This window comes from Perognathus longimembris, chromosome 3 (genome assembly GCF_023159225.1).
Source record: "Perognathus longimembris pacificus isolate PPM17 chromosome 3, ASM2315922v1, whole genome shotgun sequence".
NCBI lineage: Eukaryota > Metazoa > Chordata > Mammalia > Rodentia > Heteromyidae > Perognathus > Perognathus longimembris.
In genome coordinates this window covers 13,592,591-13,617,353 of record NC_063163.1, presented here as the reverse complement: position 1 = coordinate 13,617,353, position 24,763 = coordinate 13,592,591, and positions in this window count along the sequence as shown.

The following is a 24,763-nucleotide window of genomic DNA, read 5'->3' as shown; positions in this document are numbered from 1 at the left end:
TATTAAAGTTGGAATGTCAGCTTCAATGATCAAGTTTCAGATGAGCACACCCAGTGGAGATTAACCAGCACGGAGGAGGAAGAAAGGATTTTAGGCTACTATTGATAGCATAACATTATTTATGGGAAAAAAAACATATTTTGATAGCAAAGAATCCAAAGAAAAGACAGCAAAGAATACAGATTCTACTGAAGCACCCACCTCATTCTTGATAAAGTCATAGTACCTTGACTAAACTGAATTCTAAATAGAGGTAAAAATAAGGTGCCACAGTTTTACCCACAAAACTTTATACAGGTATTAGAACTGGGGAAGGGAGAGGGAATACCAAAACCGAGAGACAAAGAACAAAAAGACAAACCATTCAAAAAGCAACACTTACAAAACCATTTGGTGTAAACCAACTGCACAACTCTTGGGGGGGTGGGGTAGAAGGGAAGGGGGAAGGGAGAGGGGGGAAATGAGGGAGGAGGTAACAAGTTGAACAAGAAATGTACTCACTGCCTTTCATATAAATCTGTAACCCCTCTCTATCACACTTTGACAATAAAGAAAAAATAAATAAAAGGGCATTTTTGTATACATAAAAAAGGATTACTTTTTCTTAAAAGAAAAAAAAACCTAAAAGGTATATCTGGCCTAACATAAAACTTATGTTTAACAAGTGTTAATTTTATTTAAAAACAGTTTTATGTAAATGTTTTATTTATGATTATTATAATTTTTTTCATTTTTCTTTGGTACCCTTCTTAGGGAGAACAGAAGCCACAAATACCAAAAAGAAAAAAAATAAAGTATAGCAGAAGCCCTACTATTTGAAACACAGTTCAAGTCAACAAAGACAATAAAGCTAATGGCTAAGGTAAAATTTAACTGAGCCTTTCAAGATTGTTAAAAAGATCTTTGATCAAAATGCTTCTTCTCAGTAGAGAAAGAATTCTTCCTTGAACAGATTTAATAATACAGCCTCCTGAAATAGCTCTTACTGGGGAAGGGAAGGTAAACCAAAACAAGCACAGCAAAACCCCAGTAACCTTGTCATACCTGAGGGTAATTTTAGAATTTAAACAGATCAGATAGACAAAATTAGTATTTTTTCAAAGAGGCTATTTCCCACTCCTCCTATACTTGACTGGCATCCAACACCAGGCATTACAGTTGTTTTCAAAATAAAAACTTAAAACATACAAAGTTCCCATATAAAAACAATATGAAAGAAAGAAAAGAAGGAAGGAAGGAAGGAAGGAAGGAAAAGAAGAGAGAGAGAGAGAGAGAGAGAGGGAGGGAGGGAGGGAGGGAGGGAGGGAGGGAGGGAGGGAGGAAGGGAGGGAGAAAGGAAAAGCATATAAGGAAGGGAGACTTAAACACCAGGGCATATTTGGGGTTCATCTAAAACATGTGTCAACCGTGTCACTGGCCTTCCTGCAGACTAAAATCTTCCAGGAAGTATTCTGCAGGAAATAAGGGGCCATCAATATGGTGTTAATTTGTGCTTCTTGAGAAATGGGTAGATCATTCTCTCGATGTTGAGATAATTGCTTATCTTGCCTCTATTTTGTTTTATAAGATCTCGCCTCCTTTGTCACAAAGATCATTAGTACACAGGGTTTTCTGGGCACAGTAAAATTAATCCCTGGTTTCAAATAATCCAGCAAGGTAATAGTGATTTTTTTTTTCACTTCAAAATGAAGAACAACAAAAATGATCATTTCATGTGATTCAAGCTAGGACCAAATCTGATTGGTGCACGAGTCTCTCACTAAGAAATAATAACCCAAACCACAATTTTGACTCTTGCTGTGTGTGAAGCAAGTCAGAGCTACAACAACACTACCCCCATTATTAATTTCACACTTGAGTAGAGCCACATAGTTCAGCATTAGGTGCACAAATTCAAACCAGAATAGTCTACTGGTTGAAGTAATAAGGAGAAAGGAAAGTTATTTTTAAAAAGAAATGAAGAGATGCAAACTACTAGAATATAAGAATTTCTATCCTAAAAGAGATTCTTTTTATGCATTTTCACCTATATGCTGCATTTAATCATGATTTACATGGAAATAATAGGAGAATCCAGAGCTTCAACCCTATCAGTGAATTCTAGTATAAAAGTATTTTTCCGGCTGCTTTTACAAAGTGTTAATCTTCTTCATGAAATCTGAATTAAGGTAAAATTATTCTACTTTTTTCCCTTTTTGATCTCTTGAATAATTAATTTTCAGGTTTTTCCTTAATTCTTGAACTGATAATAGAGATGACTCTCAATTATCAAATTTGCCCCATGAAAAATTGTAATACCCTCTTATGTTTGCATATTATATTAGATCCATTGACCCAGGGTCATCACAGGCGGAATGCCTGTATTGTGGAAGGATGAATAAGCCAATGCACACCCACTGACTGCACTGCTACAGAAACAGGTATGTCAGTGTAGATTTAATTGCAGTGGCATGAGATAATGAATAGTGAATGGAAGAAAAGAGGGAAATACTCAGAAAAGAAAAACACATATAATTGGGCGAAGCTCATGTTTAAAAACATTTAAGTAAATTGAATGCATTTTTATTTGGCTTTTAGCTGTTTTAAACATCAAAGAAGGCAATATTTACAAATATAAGTATACATGCTTATGCACACACACATACACATGCCTTCCTGTATATATCTTTTTATTTTAATGTCTTTATCTTAAGCCTCAAATCTGGTTCAAACTCGTCAATGAGATTCTTTCCTGGTATTAGCTTTGTAGTTAGTCATCAGATAAGAATAATGTTCTCATTGCTACTGAGTATTTTTTACTTTCTTTATGTAAGGGTAAAAACAATCTAGCAGTCTAGATCGAAGTCCTCTTTTCTAGCTTAATACCTACAGCTGTGCCCATCCATCAGACAAGTACATACTGTTAACACAGATCTTAACAACAACAACAACTGGGAAGTCAAATACTGGTTTTCAAAGCTGCATATCCTTTAACAGTAATTGTTACTGACCTGAGCTTCTTTTAAAGTGTCTTTCTAGCAAAACAATTTAACAAGTGAGTAATTGGAACCAGGATATTTTGGACATAAGTACTAATTTTATAAAAGCCAAATTCAAAATAAAATTGACTTAAAAGACTCTTTTCTATATCTAGGTATACACATGCTGAGTGGATATATAAATTTTCCCATTGTTTGGAGAATGCCTTAAAGAGCTCTGAATAATTAATAGGGCTACTTTCATCCAAGCAAGGATAGTCACAAAGGAAATTGTTATTGCTTGAGTTCTGTATGTAGATAAAAAGAGATCAGTGGACTGGTAGAATTTCTCAAATCACATTTGATACCAAGTTATTAGTAACTTTCTGGCTACTTGCCTCATATTGTGAAAACTTTCCTACCTCACATCAAGCTTTATTTCTTCAGAATGTTTTTCATGCTTATGAATGTATTTTGCATTGTTGTGGATGCCAATTGATTTATGATTTGTGCAATGAATATTCTAGTAACATGCAGGGAAGAGGCATTCAAAAATCATGTTATTGCCAAATAATTTTCCATTATTTATACAGAAAGATACAAGGTGGAGTAAATAATTCTCCATCATTGACCCACTGTTCTTGGCTTGTCCTTCCATTCCTGTAAAACACAAACTCCCATTTGTTCACAGGCACATATTAGAGTCTGTGGTAGAGGCAAATTATGCTTTGGCTATACAACGTACTTGATCAATGAGCCCATTGTTTATGTTCCACATATTTTCAGGAGAAATTTTCTAAAAGGTACGAATTTAGGATAGGATGTTACCTATCAATATCGATACTTAGAGAATTTCAAAAGTTTAGGGAAAGCTGTAGTTTTAAAATTAACTTTCAATTATTTGTACAAGGGGATTTTGTTTTAATAACTCCATTGATTTATATAGTGCTTCTTGATCAAAATCACTCCTCTAATATTCTCTCTCCTCTTCTTCCTCCTCCCCAGTTGCAATAATTTTACTTTATGACATAAATTTTAGGTTTACTATAAAGTATTTTTTTCTGAAAGAATACATAATAAGAAAAAGATTAACCATTCACACAGTGAAACCAAATAAAGATATTCTTAGAAGAGGGTCACAATGGCTCAATAGCTATATGAATATTATTATGTAAAGTGATGTTTACCAAAATGAATTCCAAGAGATAGAAAGAAGAGGTATTTTGTGGCTTTTGTTTTTTTGCCTTTTTCACTGTTTTTTGTTGTTGTTGTTGTTTTTAATTTCTGTACCTTTTGTCTTGTATGTAAGTTTATGTGTTTGGAGGAGGCTAAAAGGGGAACACAAAAACGGTGGGACAAAGGGTGAACAAATGTAGCAGTGATACTCACTAATTAGTATGATGAAAAGAAACTAGACAACTTGTACTGGAGGGGAGTCAGGAGGGAAAAACTGAGAGAAAGAGATGTAAAAGTTGACACTGCCCAAAAAGAAATGTACTCATTACCCAACTTATGTAACTATAACCCTACTGTACGTCACCTTTACAATAACTATCAAAAGGAAAAGAAGACTGAACAATGGCTTCAGAACTTATCAACTCCCTCCCTTTGATAGTAAAGTCATACCACCTTTCAAATCTTATTTAAACTAGCAGGAAACTTGAAACATCTTATGACAATAGAATTCCCTCTAATTTGACCAAAGCGATAATTCTGTAAAAGATAAGAGATATTAAAAATTTAATTAGATCTCATTATTGCACTTTCAAAAGTAGTATAGCCTTATAAAAATTAAAAATGGGATGAGAGGGGCTGGGAAAATGGCCTAGTGGCAAGAGTACTTGCCTCACATACATGAAGCCCTGGGTTCGATTCCTCAGCACCACATATATAGAAAATGGCCAGAAGTGGAGCTGTGGCTCAAGTGGCAGAGTGCTAGCCTTGAGCAAAAGGAAGCCAGGGACAATGCTCAGGCCCTGAGTCCAAGGCCCAGGACCTGCAAAAAAAAAAAAAAAAAAATGGGATAAGAGTCAGGCACTGCTGGCTTATGCCTGTAATCCTAGCTACACAGGACTCTGAGATCTGAGAATAATGGTTCAAAGCCAGCCTGGGCAGAAAAGCTCCCTGACACACTTATCTCCAACTAACCACTCAAAAACTGGAGGTGGAACTGTGGCTCAAAGTGGTAGAGCACTAGCCTTGAGCAAAAAAGCTCATGGACAGCATGCAGGCCCTGAGTTAAGCCTCATGATGGATTAAAAAAAAAAGAAAAGGGCTGGGAATATGGCCTAGTGGCAAGAGTGCTTGCCTTCTATACATGAAGCCCTGGGTTCAATTCCCCAGCACCACACATACAGAAAACTGCCAGAAGTGGCTCAAGTGGCAGAGTGCTAGCCTTGAGCAAAAAGAAGCCAGGGACAGTGGTTAGGCCCTGAGTCCAAGTCCCAGGACTGGCCAAAAAAAGAAAAAAGGAAAAGAGAAAAGACAGAGTAATTGATATGGGGATTATAATCAAAGCACCATATGAATATGTATGAAAATGTCACCGTGGAAGCCATCAGCATTTGTAACTAATATATATTGAGTATTTATGTAAAATGGTTTTAATATGAGTGAATACAAAAAAAAAAATTCCAAGATTTTTTTCAGGTTTCTATAGCTTGTTGAGGGAATCATTCAACTATTAAGAATAGATGATATTCAAGGTCACACCATGTATCTTGTCTGGAAGGATTAAATTTTTTTATGGCTAGGTTTCTCTCTAGACAAATTCTCATCAAAATATGACTGTACATTTAAGAGATTATGAGTAGAGGTTAAGTTGTCCCATCAGAGGAGCATAAAGTAATCCAGTAAATATTCTGTCAGATATCTCTGGTAATTGTAAAATCACAGCCAACAGAAAATGTTACCAGCTAAATTTATAGGAATGAGATCATTACAACATGTTAATTTAACTAATATTACTTTAATTCAGTGAAAGTGTAAAATTAAGTACAGAAATGCCTAAGAGTATAGAATTGCTGGAGTTAATATTTTTGTTGAGAAATCTAGCTATTTAATCTCTATAATTTATAATGTTCAATACAAAGCATTTGTTCCATGATAATAAAACATAACAGTGATTCCAACTTAATATACACCATTAAATTTTTAATTAAAATTATTAGGACACTTAGTGACTCATAGAAATAACCATTGGAAAAAATTAAAAATGTGATTGCTGTGCATTACTTGAATACCTGAAAGAGGGCCAATCATTTAATCACATTACTTTCAATATATTTTTAAATATATAAACTATATAGTTGGATTTAAGATAATTACTAACCCTTATATATAAAACACTAGTCACTAAAGACATCTTCAATGTGTTGTTACACTTTCCAGATATTATTACATAAGACAAGAGCTATTTAAGACCTTAGTGTGTCCTAGAAATCTGCAAAGAAAGAAGGGAGGAAATGAGGGGGAAAAGAAGAAAGGAGGAAGAAGGGAGTGTCCTCAAACTTGTCATCTTGCATTTGTGCTAGTATTTATGCTCTTGAGGTTATTTGTTGTTATTGTATATTTATGGCAGAAATACTCTAAAATGAGAATAGTACTGAATGTGTCTTCTCAGTTCTACACTGAGTACCTTGATATCAGCCATAATGGCAATATGTGTACCCTGGAAAATAACCAATGTAGCTAATTAAGCCATGGCTGATTTGAGGGTGGGATATAGCTGTCAAAAAGTCACCAGCAGACACTGAGTATATAACATAAGGCATCACTGAAAAATACACCATAAATATATTTTGTTGTGTTCAATCTTAAGCATTGAAAATGATTTTAGAACAGCAAGCTTTCCAAAGTGTTTCAAAAAGGTCATTTCTAAATGTGTTATGCCAGTAGTATGAAGAAGAAAGGAGAATGTTTTGGTAAGCTCAATGAGAAATTAATTAAATACTCAGCGTTCCAATTTAAACTGTATGCATTAAATTACATTCCATTAGTTGTTAAAAGTAACTGTCAGCATATATTTTCAATTATTAAATGAAAACTACATTAATTCATGCATATGTCTATGCATATATATATGTGTGTATATATACATATATATCCTATACAAATAGAATTGACAATTTATTTTCCCCTAAGAACATAGCATAATTTACATAATATAAAATAGAACAAATAACAGCCTAACCTCACATACTTGGGTTAAACATTACGTTTACAATGTAAACTACAATTCTGAAAGACAGAAAGGAAATTCAAGAAAATATATCCTTATGAGTAAATACAAAAGACTCCTTTTTTTAAAACATATTTTATTTAATGATTTTTTTGTTGTTGTTTAAGTGATACTGTGAAATCAAACCCAGGGCCTCATACAGCATTCTAGCACTAAGCCACAATTCTAGGCCCCACAAGAGAGACCTATAAAGCATTTTAAAATTGAGAATGAATAGTTATTTATTATCTTCCAGATATTGTTCTAAGTATTAATATGTAGATTAATTCAATATAAACTTCACAACAACCCTCAGTAAAATCTTACAGTCCTCTACTTTACACATGAGCAAACTGTGGAACGCATTGGGTAAATATCTTAGATCACTTTGATACAAAGTAATCAAATTTGAATTCATACGCAGGCAGCCTGACTCTAGCCATGGTCTTAGAAATAGTTTAGAATAATTTACATATCAAAATATTTATTGAAAATATATTTTAATTTCTGAAAAGTCTAAGATTTATATTTCCTTTAGCCATGTTATTACTTCGGAAGTTTCCTCAATGTAGTACTGTGAAATTATGCAAAGGAATTTTTTTTTAAATCAAAATGAATGCCCTAGTCTTTGTGACTTTCAAAGAAAAGCAAATGTAAAAAGCACTATGGGACTTAGTGTGGTGTGGCCAAGAGCTTAAAACTCAGAAAATTTATATTTTAATGTGCAGTTTTGTGATTTATAGGCATATACTTTTACACATCAAAACCATTTACAAATGCTCTAAATCTCTTATTGTAATAATGGAAGCTATAAAACATAAACCTTCTATATTGGATAAGACTCAAGAAATATAAATTCAAAATTTATGTTGCATTAGGTAAAGTCTCATAAAAATAACAAAACCTAACTATTTTAGGCTTATGGTAAAATCATCCACTTAAATTGGTTGTGGCCAAAAGTCTAGAAGTCTTTGAGCTGCTCCTGGAGTTATATGTCCTGTAAGTGCTATCATTCAGAGAAGTGAGTATTCTATGGAAGCATTAGCGGCAAAAAACTGCAGGACCTCAAAGGTGTGTGTGTGTTTTCAGTAAGAGTTTTAAAGGTTGTACTACAGGATTTTATGTTGTGGCATTAAATATTATATAATATTTGTGTGAATCTTAACCCTCTCACAGTGAAGGATATCCAAATTTGGTATTAGAATAAAAAGATTTTCATGTAATTCAATTAAAAATAAATATTTTGTACCTAAACAGATATGAAAATTGTCACCTGAGTCAAATAATAAGCAGCTAATGTGGAAGCTCCAAATTGTATCATTGGGCAATGTATGTACCTAATTCAAACCTGTCTTGCTGTCTTGGGGGAAATAATATTTTCTTTGGTTTATCTCCTTATTTCTTTACTGCAATAAATTATATATGTCCTCAGAAATGCCATTCATTCACATACATACACAAATAGAATTTTAAGGCAAAAAAAATTGTCCTGAGGCTTTATTTTCAACTTTTCTTGTCAACACTTCTCATTAATGCTAACTATATTTAGTAAAACTTCCCTTCAAAGTACATAAAGACTCTTAGCTATAGCTTTCCCTGTTAATGTTAACAACTAATATGAGATTCAATTCTAAATAGTTTTGTCACACTGCCAAAATCATTTCACTTTTTGAAGTGTCAAATCATTTTCTGTGATTTTCCAAGAGTATAACAATGTTAGCAACTAAAGTCAGAGTTTTATACAATAGGTCTCTTGAAGTATTCCTCCTAATGGAAATTTTATATCCTTTATCCATCCTGCTAGCCATTATTTACTCTCTACTTCCAACTTTATTTTTAAATTCTAGCTCTATACAATGGCTACAATTCAATCAAGTAACAATCAAGAGAAACTGGGCAGCTTTCCTTCACCTTCTTACCCACAAACTATGTTACAATTTTTAGTAGCCTACCAGGAAACAAATGTATGTACTCAACTTCTAAACATTGTATGGGGAAGGCAACATTGCAGTTCCTACTGCATTTGATGGCTTATTATGCTTTGTTTCCAAACATTGGTGAATGGAGAGATTCAGAAAGAGGTAAAGAGGGTCAAAATAATAACTTTTGACACCTTTTATGAGTAATAGATTGTGTAGAGGAGAAAAGAGAAAGGAAAAATTGATAAACATGGAATAAGTAAATGACAGTAAATAGATGATTGATGATGATAGAGAGATGATAGATGATAGACAGACAGACAGACAGACAGACAGATAGACAAACTACAGACTATTTAGGTAGTGGGCTGGGAATATGGCCCAGTGGTAGAGTGCTTGCCTCATATACATGAAGCCTTGGGTTTGATTCCTCAGCACCACATATATAGAAAAAGCCAGAAGTAACCCTGTAGCTGAAGAGGTATGTGGGAGGCAAGGCTGGCCTTGGAGTGTATACCACTACCCTAAGAGACATGGCGTGACAGCACACTGACCTCGCAGAATACTGTGTGTTGTTTGCCCTGTGTCATGAGCTCCTCCAAGTCAGGTACCACCACAGCTTACTCATTCCTGAGAACTGACCCAAAGAACCTGGTAAACAACTTAACCTTTAAGGTAATAAGTTACATTGGGTTGCTAGGGTGAGTGAGGTATTACAATTAGTTTTTAAAAATGTATATAGACTGCTGTGCTTCTGCAATAAAGTAGACTTGTCTCTTGAGACCTGTCTCCGGTGTCTGCATCATGACTCTGTCACCCTTATCACCACCCCCCCCCCCAGCACCTCCGATGAAGGAACAACAGAGGTAGAGTGCTAGCCTTGAGCAAAAAGAAGCTTAGTGGCAGAGTGTTTGCCTAGCGTGCATGAAGCCCTGAGTTCGATTCCTCAGCACCACATAAACAGAAAAGACAAGAGATGACGCTATGACTCAAATGGTAGAGTGCTAGCCTTGAGCAAAAGGAAGCCAGGGACAGTGCTCAGGCCCTGAGTTCAAGCCCCAGGACTGGCAAAAAAAAAAAAAAAAGGTAAAAAAAAATGTAACTGTGAAGACTAAACACCAGAGGGGTTAATGCCATGATTCCTTATGTAGAATTTTTTTTTAAACCACACTTATGCCACTGGGGAAAAAAATGAATTAATTTCATTATCTGGAAAAGTCAACCAAGTATAGCAATGTCCTTCGTGTTACATCACAGAAGATACACTCAGAAATAGACAACATAGAATCACAATGAGCATCTTCAGGATGCACAGGTGTTTTTAAAACCTGAGATGAATTATAGGTCAATAACTTCATTGCTAAAATTCCTGGTTTAGAAAAATGAACATGTGGGGCTGGGGATATGGCCTAGTAGCAAGAGTGCTTGCCTTGTATACATGAGGCCCTGGGTTCGATTCCCCAGCACCACATATACAGAAAATGGCCAGAAGGGGCGCTGTGGCTCAAGTGGCAGAGTGTTAGCCTTGAGCAAAACGAAGCCAGGGACAGTGCTCAGGCCCTGAGTCCAAGGCCCAGGACTGGCCAAAAAAAAGAAAGAAAATGAACATGTGCCCTGTCTGGGATACAGATAGTGGTGAAATGCTTTGTATCCATTATTAAAAATGAAATGAGGAAGTTTGCTGAGATTGGTTTGGTCTAGTGTAGATTGTATACATACAGAGACATAGTAAAATGAAATCTTCTACAACAAAGTAATGCTTTAAAAAAAATCCTGGTTTGGGGCTGGGGATATGGCCTAGTGGCAAGAGTGCTTGCCTCATATACATGAGGCCCTGGGTTCGATTCCCCAGCACCACATATACAGAAAATGGCCAGAAGTGGCGCTGTGGCCCAAGTGGCAGAGTGCTAGCCTTGAGCAAGAAGAAGCCAGGGACAGTGCTCAGGCCCTGAGTCCAAGCCCCAGGACTGGCCAAAAAAAAAAATCCTGGTTTGGTGAGGAGTAGATTCGTTCTCAGGATTTTAAAAGTAAGACTATATTGCCCCACTTTTCAGGGCCAATGAAATAGCTATCAATTAACAATAAAAGGTTATTTGGTTGCTTTACAATTTCTATTGTTTGCTTTCAAGAGCCCAAGTCATCTGATGATGGGGCCTATGAAATTAGAATGTATACATGGCAGATGCCACTTCCAGCCTGTAGAAGCTGAATGGAGAACTGTTGAAGTCATTGATTTTCTTTAGACACAGGCTAGAATTTTACCATAGGATCTGCTGGAATTTCATGTACAGTTTAATATTCCAACCTGTATAGGTGTTTATTGCATTCTGTGATTAGCTCACACCTTAGAAAATGTGTTTATGTTTTCCCACTTGTCAGTAATGAAAGAGTTTTGAAAGAATGCCAGACGTCCTAATTATGGTAACCTAATGTAATGCCTGAGAGCAGAGAACAGGGCTCAGTGATCAATCTTAGGAATGAAGCCTTAGGTAAATAGTAAACATCTGAGAGTGAGAAAACAAGCAAGACAAAGATCTTGAGGTCTTCCATTTTAGGAGAAAAAGCAAATCAAAACAAACAACACAAAGAAAAGGCTTCAAGTTATAAGTGGAAACGAAGAGATAAAGAATTAGAAACCTATTAGCTCAGTATGGCAGCAGAGGGCCAAAAGATGTAGGAAATGAAGCACCCCAGTCAATCAGCACACAGTTCAGTCATCTAAAGTGAGTCCACTTGTTTCCAGGTAGAAGCAGAGTTTGAAGCTTTCTTACTGCGTTTCCAAGTTCCACACGCAGCCAGGCCACTCAGGGAGATGCATAAATGTGGTTCTGCTTGCCCTCCTCGGTGGAAGCAAGCACACCATGGTGGCATTTCTCACACGCTCACAAATGAGGCTGAGAGCCACACTTTGAATGTCAGCATGTCATTTATATATGCTGATATACAGAGGGGGTGTTTTGAACCTTTATCTTTATACCACCTAAATCATTCATGCCCTCTATCAGTAGAAAAAAAACAATCAAATGATCTAAAATGCAACATTTGCTGAGGTTGAAGATATCATTAGATATATTTTACTTTGAGGGAATTCATTGCCAAGAAAGAAGATTATGCAAGACACCAAGCGAACGTGTGTAATGGGGGTATTCTAGAGCTCTGAAAAGTGCCCCAGGAAACTTCTAGAAATCTGGAAAAGACCTTGAAGAAATGTGAGTCTAAGCAGCCTGGCAACCAAACAAAGCCAGCCCTGTGGCCACTCTCCTTCTCCACCTGCACAGCCTTCCCGGAACTGCTACCACCAGAAGAGAAGCATATTTCCGATCTATTTCCAGATGAGGGAAAGGTGATCTTTTTTTAACTTTTCTTCCTCCATGCTCCCTTGTCTTGTATGTTTTCCTTTGGAGCAGCTAGAACAATTTCCTTTGTGCCTGACAACGAGACACCCTTATTTAGAGTCTCAAATTATTGTTTTGTTTTGTCAACTCAAGGTCCATTTCCTTCTTCCTTCTTGACTCCCTCTCTCATCACTGTATAGCAAGAGAAACAGCTTGAGTAGGAGGAGGAGCGGATAAAGATGCTACAGTTCCTGCATTCAGAGAGCCATGGTATCTCTTCAGGACTCTTTTTCTTTACCTTTTGAGACATCTGCTGTCCTTCTCCCCCAGCTGCCATGATGTCAGTATTCCCTGGCCTCACAGTGAGTAAGCTGCATTACATGACAAAAGGCCAGTAAGGTTGAAGACAGAGTCAGTATTTTGGATTCAAAGACCTTAAAAAGTAGAGATGAGTCTTGGAACACGAAGGTGTGTTCACTGCAATCAGATTCCTTAAGCGTGGAAGAGAGAGGCAGGCGAGGTCAGACTGGTGTGATCTGCGAACTACACACACTTCTACTAGAAGAAGAGGCCAAGGTGAAGGATGGAAGGCAGCCTCGAAAAGTAATGGCAAATATCTTCATTCTGAGAGGCTCAGGAAGTAATGCCACTTAGTGACGTCAGAGCCATAGCTGACTTCTGACCCACAGAACTATAAAACAATAAAATGTGCTTTGTAAAGCCATTAAATGTGTGGAAACTCTAACAGCAGCCATAGGAAAGTAAAACATCTTCTCTTGAGATCACAAATCTCTCTACCTTGAAGCTTTTCTTTTCTATGCTGTTATATTTCCTGGTTCCATCCCTTAGTCTTGTGTCACAGTCTCTACATCTGGTTTCTTTTTATTATCTCTAAAAACTGATCATCTCAGATTACCCAGTTATTCCTATCTTCGCCTACTACAGGAGTTACACATCTGCTAAACTTGAACCATGTTCGGATTTCAGATATAGTTTCTTTGGCATATGCTCTGATTTTCTTTGCTTGTTTTTGTTATTGTTTTGCCAGGCTTGGGCTTGAACTTAGGGCTCGGCATGGTCACGGAGCTTTCTTTCTTTCTTTCTTTCTTTCTTTCTTTCTTTCTTCCTCTCTTTCTTTCTTTCTTTCTTTCTCCCTCTCTTTCTTTCTTTCTTCCTCTCTTTCTTTCAAGGCTGGTGCTCTACCACTTGAACCACAGCTCTACTTTTAACTTTTTGGTAATTTCTTAGAGATAAGAGTCTTATGAACTTTCCTGCCCAATCTTACTTTTAACTGTTATCCTCAGATCTCAGACTCTTGGGTAGGTATTAGCCACTGGAGCCAATGTGAACTGATTTTTAACAAGTCAGGTGGAAAGGCATTTAAGAGACATGTGTTCTCTAGCTTTCCACAATGAATTTCTCTCCATTCTCCATTTCATTTCACCTTCTTCCTTGATTTCCATTGTTTTCTGTCCTTGTGAATTAGGCTTGTGAATTGAGAATCCTTCTGCTAAAGTATAAATAGCTAATAAGATATTAAGATACATATGAAAAAGGATTCTTCAGTCACATGAACAACTAATGTCAAGTTATATTTGATTATATGTTGCTGTAGGTTAGGAATTAGTAGCACTGATTGTGCTAATTATTCTACCTTTGTAAATAAAGCATATATAAGAGCATAGCTGTATATAGTTTACAGTTTTCCAAAACTTACATCCCCATGGAATATTATAAGTTGGATGTTCTGAGTATGTACATTGGAATGTATGTGCTCTTTTCATCAGTTTTCATTACTGACACCATGATTCTGTCACAAAGACTTTCTAAAGGTATAAAGAAAATGCTTAAAGCATGATGCTATATGTTGTATATTGTAGTAAGTATTTTCACAGATGTTGATTTACAACCTTGATTGGTTATCATTGGTTATCATTACCTTTATTTACAGGTGAAGAAATGGAGCTAGAGAAACTACATGCCCAAGTCTACATGGCTAGAAATCTACAAAGTTTGAGTTTTAACCCAGCTCTTTATGTTGCAGAGTCTACATGCTGAATTTCCACCTAGCATCTTACATCTAGCATTCACTTGACTCTTGGGTTGGAGATAGGGGTTCAATTTAAGAAAGTACTTTCTCCTGGAGAACATTGAAATCATACAAGCTACCTCAGACAAGTGTGAATTTATAAACGCAGAGATGTTCAAGAAGTCAGTGGAGATCTTGCAAGGTAGTTTTATGAAAAATCCATACACTGAAGACATCAAACCCAAACGCCAACTCCTTCCAAACAGAAATGATGAAACATAGTAAAGTCTATTTTGGATGTAAAGATAACAGGATCTAAGGCAATGAATATTTTTTCAGAGTATTCTGGGATGGCTGCTATGAAAAATTTATGGGGAAGATGGCAAATAAAGCTGCAAAGACAGAATAGAATAAAATTGTTGGAGGCCTTGAATATTAGCAATACAGATTTAGTCGTAATCATGTTACTGATGAGGAGAGCCATGAAAGATTTTTGGAGAGGTAGTGGTGATATTGTCAGACTTTTTATTCTAATACAAAAAAAAAAAAGAAAGAAAGAAAGAAAGGTTTTATCTCCTGAATGATGACCTAAATGAGGTTTCTGTTGCTTCTTGTCTCCCTCTTCCTCCCCACTAGGTGGCACTAGATCTCAAAATCAGGACTCCCTAAACATCTCACAGTTAAGTCCCTTTTAGGATGAGTTGTATAAAGATATTTTAAATGATCAAAACATATCAAACATATTTTATTGCCAATTTCAATATCTTCATTAATATTGTGGTAGTTTCCATTGTCTAACAATTTTCAGCCTAACTGAAAATGCATCTTTCTCATGAAGAGCATCGGGACCCATGTTAGGGAACTTTTAAAGATCCACCTAATAAGTTTTCTGTAGAAAAATGTTAATTCCATCATGTACACAGTGGAATTTATTCCTCTTGATACCTTCACAAAGGTGGCTAGATCTAGTTCGCAAGATAGGAAAGATTTTCCAGGGGCTGGTTAGATTACCTCAACACATAAATCTAGGTAGAATGTGGAAAGAAAGACGAATCAAGAAATCTAAGGGTCTAGCAGCAGAGCAGCCCTTCTTTGCTTTCTGAAAGTCTTTTTCACTAGTGAATATAGAGGACTTTTTCTTTTACATGCTTTTAACAAAAATTTAGCTTAACCTACTACTTTTCATTAACTGGACAATTTTGCTCTTTTTTTTTTTTAATGACACAAGAAAAAGATGTGATTTGTTGGAAAGTTAATGTGCTCAGCAATGTGTATAAAACAAAATCATTCCTGGTCCCTTGTAAATATCTATGTAGTGACAAAAGTATTCTTGAATGGAAATTCCTGTTTTTAAGTATGACTTTAAAGCTTCGAAAGGCACATGGAGTCAGTAGGCACATGGCATATTTCCTTAAGCCTCCCAACTGCAACTTGAGGAGGACACACAAAGTTAGTGAATGTGTCACAAAAGCAGCATTGTTTAAACACAAACAGGCTTTTGTCTAAAGACCTCAGTCGGGACTTCTCCAATAAGGAAGAAAAATGAAAAAGAAAAGATATCTTTACACCAATTGTATTTAATTGAAATTTTTAGGTTTCACACTATCTAAGCCTGACACATTCAAAACAGGCAACAGAAAATAGAGGTTAATCTGGATGCTAGACTTCTGGATTCAGATAAATAATTAATGGTCTGGAGTAATTAGCTGGAAGATGTTTAATCATTCATTTCACTGAGTCACCAAAAGCATTTGAGTCTATCCACAAATAGCACACAAATTATGAGTGCATATATTTTGTCAAGATGGAAATTAATATATGATGAGAATCAGCACTTTGGAAAGTTAAAATATGGGACAAGCCTATTTGGTCTACTCTTGTTTATTAAAGATGAATTAGTTTACTTTCCTTTATTTTACCTAATCAGATAAACCTTGTATACATCTCAACCCATGAGATGAGAGAAAGTAGCTAGCTTTAGCTTTCTTTTAGGGAAGTGTTCCTGGAAGAAAAATAAATGTGAAAACAAAAGCACTTCATTATTAAAGTATCTCGGTGGACAATTAAGGTCCTTTCAGAGGATTTAAGGAGAAAAAAAAGTCCTTTAATATAGTGCTATGTTTTGCAATTTATGGCTGTGTTCTTCAATGTGGTGTTTTCCAATACTATTTTATTACAGGCTCTAAATTATACTTTCACAGGAAAGGTCTGTCTTTAAACTTTTAGGTCAGAATTGTTCAGATCTTTTCACACTGAATCAATCAGGTTTAAAGCTGGCAAAATCCTTGGCAGCCTTGTAAATCTTTCAAAAGATGTTATCCAATTACCCTTCATGGGCCACAGGATTCTACAGCGTGACGATTTCCTTCTCTATGAGGAATTAAGTGCTCATGAGAGGTTAGAAACCAATGGAGTTGAAAAGTAAGACTCTGCCTTTTTTCCTCTGGTTCACATGTTGCAGATACCTCTGCAGCAACGAATACATCCTGAGATCTGTCACAGACATTCTGACCTAAACAGTGGCTCTGGCATTGTTGAAGTCTTAGCTGTTTTCAATTAGAAAAAAAAAAAAAACTATCAAACCCATATTTTGGACTTAAGCTAAAAAATTAGCATAAAGATGTATCGTGTGGAAAGCCTGAGAGATTCATATTCTTTCCTTTTTCTTTTTTTTCAAGGAAAACAAATTTTTAGACACAGTCAATAAATACACATGAGATTGAAAATGAAAATAACAAAGAAGATAAATGTACTCCTTCTGTGTGGAGTTTGATCTTCTTAAAAAATGTTCTTATTTTCCATTTAAAAAACACATATTAATCTTTGTTAGTTCTTCCTCCCCTAGGTGGCCAGAATAGAATACTAATAGAAGGCTAAGGAGACATTCAATTTATATAAAAGCCTATTTCATGCCACTTGGTTTCCAAGGGAACAATAATCATGTTCAGAATCACTTTGAAATAATTTTTCAAGGAAAAAGTGTGAGTGTGTGTATACATTCCTTCACAGAAGTTAGAAAGTATTGCCATTCTTTGAGATGTGAAAAAATGGAGCGAGGTTGTGGGATTCCAATTGCACCTTTGACCTCTGACCTCTGGGTCTCTTGAATCAGTCACTTGTCATGACCTTTGACCTTTGGCAACTCATGACCCTATTTTTTTTTTTTAGCTACCTACAACAAAAGGTCTTTTCCTTTCTGCAACACATAAGCAGAAGTCAGATAAATGTTTAGAAATTGTCAGCCAACTGTCAGGCCAGGAGAGGATTAGTACTAAGAAACTAAAAATGACCAATATGAAAGAGAACGGTTTAACCTTTAAACTTCTCTGTGATAGTATATTGATTTTTAATGATTCTACTGTGAACAGTTGGCTACATGTTCCTTTTTTTTAAAATCTTGACTTTCTTTGATTTTAAATGTGTTGTAGTAAGAAGAAATCAGGCTGGAGCATTTATAAACTGTACCTGTAGCACTTTACACTCCAGTCATCAGAAATTGCAGCCTTCCCCACACAACGGTGAGTCATCTCCAAGTCCTTTTATCCACTATCGGGACTCCTTCTATCTCCAAGCAAATGCAGTTCTCCTGATCAGAAGTAGGAGTGAAAGGCAAGTGTGAGCAACATAGGAAATAAAATGTGGTGTTGGAACAGGGCACCAGGTGGCTCATGTCTGTAATTCTAGCTATGCAGGAGGCTGAGATTTGTAGCTGGAAAGTCCATGAGACTCCTATCTCCAGGTAACCATCCCTACATGCCCCCCCACCCCCCCATCCCCCTACCCCCCCCCCCCCAAAAGAGAAAAAGGATGGAAGTACTAGCCCTGAGCAAAATAACCCAGGGAAAATGTGCAGGCCCTGAATTCAAAGCCCCAGGACTGGGACATGGACACACACACACACACACACACACACACACTGTGGTGTTAAAGCCAACTCAAGTGAAGAAAAGGAAGCCAAGATTCCTGGAGCAGAGACAGGAGAGAAATTCTGTGTAGTGAACAGTCACTTAGTACATGGGAGTCTCATTTAATCTTCATAATATCAACGTTAAGGAATCTCCATAATATATACTGCTGAAATGTATATTAAGTGACTAAATGAAATTGTTCATTTGCTTTAAGCATGTAATAGGAAAAGTCGATTGATTCACAGTTTTTGTTGTTGTTGTTGTTTTTGTTTTTTGCCAGTCCTGGGCCTTGGACTCAGGGCCTGAGCACTGTCCCTGGCTTCTTTTTGCTCAAGGCTAGCACTCTGCCACTTGAGTCACAGCACCACTTCCGGCCATTTTCTGTATATGTGGTGCTGGGGAATCGAACCCAGGGCTTCATGTATACAAGGCAAGCGCTCTTGCCACTAGGCTATATCCCCAGCCCAGGAAAACTTGATTGAATAGATGAATAGTATCTAGAAGGTTTGATGCAGCATTGACTGAAGTATAATTTTTCACTAAGATCAAAATTGGTATTTTTTTAAACATTGCAACTTTCTTGGATTTGTCTACGTAAGTGGCACTTCATTAATTATGGCCTAGTCAACTCTTAGGTTCTTATTTTTCATTTTCCATCAAGATAGAAGTATTTTAATATTCGTTTGGTCAATCATTGTATTTTAGCAATTTCTGTTGGCATTTTAGCATCCATTCACAACCCACTTCTTTTTTTCCTTCTGACAGTTTTCCTTTCTTTTCTTGAGTCTTAAAAGAAGTGTTGGACACTTTGAAAATAAGAGTGAAAATAGGTGCTTAGCTCTGTGTGAGCCAATATAGTGGATTTAATCAGAATTGAGGAGGAAAACTAAAAGTGTGCCAAATGCATACATCTAGCTCAATCCTTTGCAGCAAAGATTTTTCAGGATTGTCATTCATTTTTAAAATTTTGAAAATCATCACTACAATCTTATTGTATACATCTGTTTACAAATGTATCTACATAATATAGACAGAATTGATTCTATGAAAAGATATCCAGTGATTCTGCTTGAAGTTCTGACAGATTAGTGGACTGAAAACTAATGAGACAGGGCCTAGAGAGTACCCAGGCAATGGGATACACTGTGTCCTATAGATGTGCATTTTCCATCACCACAATACCAAAATGAAAGATAGCAAACTCAGCCTCCTAAGTACCTAGGACTGCAGCTGTGAGCCACCAGCGCTCAGCCAAACAAGTTTTACTCAAGATTTTACAAAGCTACTAGTAACATTTCTTAGGACCTATTTGATCTAAGTACAAGTACTTACTCCTAGCTTCTTTGAAATACAAAGACTTTTGAGATGTAAATAATCTCTCACCACCTTCCCCTCCCACTTTGTTCCTCCTTCCACAGTTCAACCTACACAGAGAGGTGCCTATTCACTAGGAACAGGAAGTCCAGAGAGGTAATTCTTTTTTTGTGTGGGACTGTTTTTTCCTCCAGGATACTTACATAGTCTTTATCCTCTACATGGCCATAAGATCACTGCATTAAGAGAACCAATAAGGCCTGAATACATTTGCCAAATATCCCCAGAAAAGAAATATTGCTCCTATTGGAGTACCACTGAGATAGAATTTGATGTACTCTATTACCAATCAAAATCTGTATCCAAGTTCTTGAGTGAGTAAACCAACAGGAAGTGTATAAAGCAAGGGGGAAAGAAATTTCTTACAAGTAACTAACATATGCAATAATAGAAGCTAGTAGTTTCAAACCTGCAGTATATAGAGTTAAGCCAGTATGTTTCAGGAGGAGGTCTGCTGGAGAATTCATGCTGCTCAATAATTCCTTCCCATGATCCCAATCTTCAGCCCCTCAGATTTTCCTTCAATTCCTTCAGTGTGTGCCCTTCCCCTTCAAAGAGCCTTTATGCAAATATTTCCCTCCCGGATATTTACCATCATACCCTGATGAGAGCCAACAAACTACTCCTCTCAGCTCATCTCAAATTTGCCTTCTGTGTGCAACTGGGAATTCTCCCCAAATTCCCCACACACACACATAAGGAGGTAAGATCTCTGCTATTACTTGCTATTATAAGACTTAGGCAACTTCTGCAAAATATTTATTACTCTAAAATGTTGAGTCCTTTTAAACTCATTAGAAATTCTTAAGAGTTTCATTTTCATTCTTTTTCCAATTGTATTATTTATTCTAACCCATAGAGCTAGGCTTCAATAATACTAATAGTATTGAAATTGAAGATTTTGAGAATATCTGGGAGATTTTTAATTTTTATCTTGCTCTGAATCTCCATTATCTAGCACATAGTCTGTAGGTATCAAGTATTTATTTGACTGAACAAATGAGTTAAAATTTATTCCAAATATGGTCAGTGGTTCAGTGCTTCAGTGGGTTACTGAGTGAGGATTTCATGGTCTCAACCACAATATCCACGGCACGAATATCATGAAGTCAATGTGGCAAAGTGGAATGTTTATTTGGCAAACTTTCATTGTCAGCTGATTATGGAATTCTGGAAAAGTTATCCATCTCCTTCACTAGATTCTTGTGACACAAGATAAGAAATTCTATGCCAAATTCTTATCCTAGACCCTCCAACACTGTAAAACACATAATAGCACTGAATAAAACATTTGGAATATAACAACTTGGGGAAAGGTAGGTATGTCAATTATCTATTGCCTCTGAGCTACAAAAAAAATAAAATAAAATCTTCATTGCCCTGCTTTCTAAGAGTGGCAAAAGGTTTCCCCTTTGTGAGTGGTCAGTAAGTTAGACGTTGTCAGTTAAAGGTGTCCAACATGGACAAAGCCAGAGGCAGAGGCCTCTGAAGTGGAATGCTTCCTTTCTTCTTGCACTTGGGCTAGAACTTCTATGGGGAATCCAATGGCACACATGTTCTGACAAGCACTGCTGACACACTAGTGAAAGGCTTTCTGCATGCCAGCACCTGCCCAGAACTTCCTCCTCTCGTACCCCAGCTAGTTGGCATTGGGTCCAATTTTGGGGTGAACTTCCCTTGGAGAACAAGCCCAGGTAGACCTTCTCCAGTGAAGTCTACACTTAGCACGGGAGAGACATCTCTCTTCAGCCATTTTCCATTCCTTAGGGATAGACTTGCTCTGTCTCTTCATAGTGGTGACTCCCCTCAGACCAGTGCATTCTCCGTACTAATATTCCTTGTCAAATCACTATTTTGGCTTCAAGAGAAGCCTTCCTGGACTGTCTTTGGTGCTACACATCATTGAGTAAGAACTATGAATACATATACCCAAACACACCTACACAGTCCTATTTCAAGATTGTTCTGCCTTTCTAAGCTAAAAAATGTTAGCAAACAAGAGTTTTTAAAAGACCTTCTGTAATGATCAGAAGCCAAGAAACAGAATTTTACTGCTGGATGGCGCCCAAAAGGTCACTCAGGCCCTCCTGTTCCAGTGGAAGCATTTCAATAGCCAGGAGGTTAAGTGACTTCATTTACTGAGCCGAGAGAAGATGTGAGACCCCAGGGTCTGCTGTAAAGTGGCTCCTTCATGAAAGGCCACCCGGGTCTCCCATGAGGACCCCTCTCCAGGAGTCTTGCCAGATGACTCACTGGCTTTCTTTATGAGAACCCATGGGAGGGAGAATTTTTTCTCAAGTCTAAGTAGTGTGGAGTAATTATGTTCCTGAGCCATTCTTTAGATGTCGCTTATGGATCATGTGAAACATGTTTCCTCTTTCACCGTGCTGGCCAGAAAGCTCAGGGGCTGTCCCTAGCTATTGGGAAACACCTAGTGACGTTCTCCCCTCTTCCATTCCTGCTTCTCCGGTTTAGTTCATCTCTGCTAGTTTTCTACTGTCTCCCCTCTTCACTGGGATCCTGTATGCTAATCAGTGTGACACTATCACACGTTTAGCACTTTAGGACAACCATTTAAGAATAAACTGGCTATTTAAAAAAGAGTAGCAAGTAGAAATGTTCAGTACTCTCTAAGTCCTCTCTGTGCTACTGTGTCCAATGTTCTATCATCAATGTTTGCTTCCAGTGACAATTTTTTTTTAAGCAGCTGGGGCTAGATTTCAATGATGGAGGCATGCTTAATTAAGCAAGGGGTAAAATCTCCAGCAAGAAAAAATAAATAAATAGATAAATTTTAAAAAGAGGAGATGGAGTTGAATTTCTAGGCTTATACTAAAGAATGAAGGCTGATAAGAGACATGTGAAAAACATTTTCAGATTCAATATTTCCCTTCACTTGCATGTTTGATATGTTTAATACATTTCCAATTTTATATTCAAATAAGAAACATTGTTCACCTAGGCTTCATCAATTTCTTAACACTGATTCCTCTACTCCCACCCCAATGGAAATATATACAATTTAAGAGTTTGAGGGAGCTGGGAATATGGCCTAGTGGTAGAGTGCTTGCTTCACAGACATGAAGCCCTGGGTTCAATTCCTCAGCACCATGTATGTAGACAAAGCCAGAAGTGACACTGTGGCTCAAGAAGAAGCGAGGAATGGTGCTCAGGCCCTGAGTTCAAGCCCCAGGACTGGCAAAAAAAAAAAAAAAAAAAAGAGTTTGAGGTTAAAGCTGAAACTAGGTTAGAAATAGATCCATTCTTTTTTGATTGTTTGTTTCTTCCTTGAATCACAGCCAACATTTGTTGCCCCACCCCAGTCAAGGGAAGTCATTTCGCAATATTCCCTGAAGAGTGGACAAGAAATCTGTGTCACTCATGTTACTTGTGTGCTTTTAATATTGTTTCACTGTTGAAGAATCAGCTTTCTTTTTCAGATCCATTCAGTATGGTGAGAGAAGGTGATTCCAAACCTTCTACCTGGATCCTCTTGTGTTTTCCCATGTCCCCAGCGGCACTTCTACAGTTACCATGTGCCATAGACAATAGTGTTTATCTTTCAGGGGCAAAATAAATATTTGTTGAATAACTCTTCAGAGCTGCTATCAAAAATCAGAGGTGTTGGACACAAAGAAGCAATCACAGAAAATAAAATAACTGCAGCTGTGGAAATAGAGAAACCATATGTAATTCTTGCTTGTCTCCTCATAATTCTTGCAGTGAAAGGAAGTTTTGGTGCTGCCCTTTGTAAACAATTTTACTTTGGGCTTTCTATGATTTCAAGAAAGCAATATTACCCAGTGCCTCATTTCCTTGTATTTTCCTTTTACTTCAGAAAAAGCATGGTGCCCCATGCCATATGTATATACATACTCATTTTCTTGTGTATATACCTGAGGACTTGTGTGAGTATTTATACCAAGGTGTTTGCTAACCTTGTTGCAGACCACCAAAAGCCCACGGTGAAGCACTATACTGCCATCCCGATGTACATTCTTATTTTAAATTTGGAATGGTATCCTATTAAATCTTTGTTTCTAAGAAAGGAAGGAGGGAGATCCAGAGGAAGGGAGGGAGGGAGAGAGAGAGAAAGGAAGGGAGAAATGAAGGAAGGAAGGAAGGAAGGAAGGAAGGAAGGAAGGAAGGAAGGAAGGAAGGAAGGAAGGAAGGAAGAGAGGGAGGGAGGGAGGAAGGGAGGGAGGGAGGGAGGAGGGAGGGAGGGAGGGAGGAGGGAGGGAGGGAGGGAGGGAGGGAGGGGGGAAGGAGAGAGGGAGGGAAAGAGAGAAAAAATGAGAGAAAGAGAGAGAGAAAAAGAAAAAAATGATGAAAGGAAAAGACTTGGAAAAATGAAGCCAAACATATTGTCTTACAGATCTATCTAATGGGGAAAACTCTGAGAAGTAGACAACAGAAACAAATAAGGTAGCAGACAAAATGAAGAGGTTAGAATCCAATGTCTCCATTCTCCCACTGTTGTAACTAATACACTATAAGACACTGCCTTCTTTTGGACAGTAATTTCATCCTGTGTTTGGTTCATAGACAAGTGGGCTATTGTCCTTTAACCATCCCATCTTCCATTTATTTCTGAAAATGTAAGATCAATTTTCTATCTGATTCAATTGGGTTATTGAGTTATTGCCCTTCACCCCTTCAGACATATTCTCCTGCCTATTTCTATCACTCAGATCTTTCATCTTCAATAATAAAACCTGTGTTTCTTTGAGGGCTCTTCTGAGATAACTACCTCAATGAATCAAAGTGAAATGAGCCATTATCTTGGACACACTTAGATTTTCATGCGACTAAACTAACAGAAATCAAACTAGAGAGTTTATAAAATTCTCATTTCAAATGTCATACCTTATTGACTAATACTCATTTTAATTAATAGTTTCGATGAATGATTACAAATATATGCTTATCTTGAAATTGTGTTGTTTTTGAAATTGTAAACAGAAAATATTCTTGGGTTTTTGAGTGTCATCAACCATGTGAAAACGTCTGATCAGCATCCAG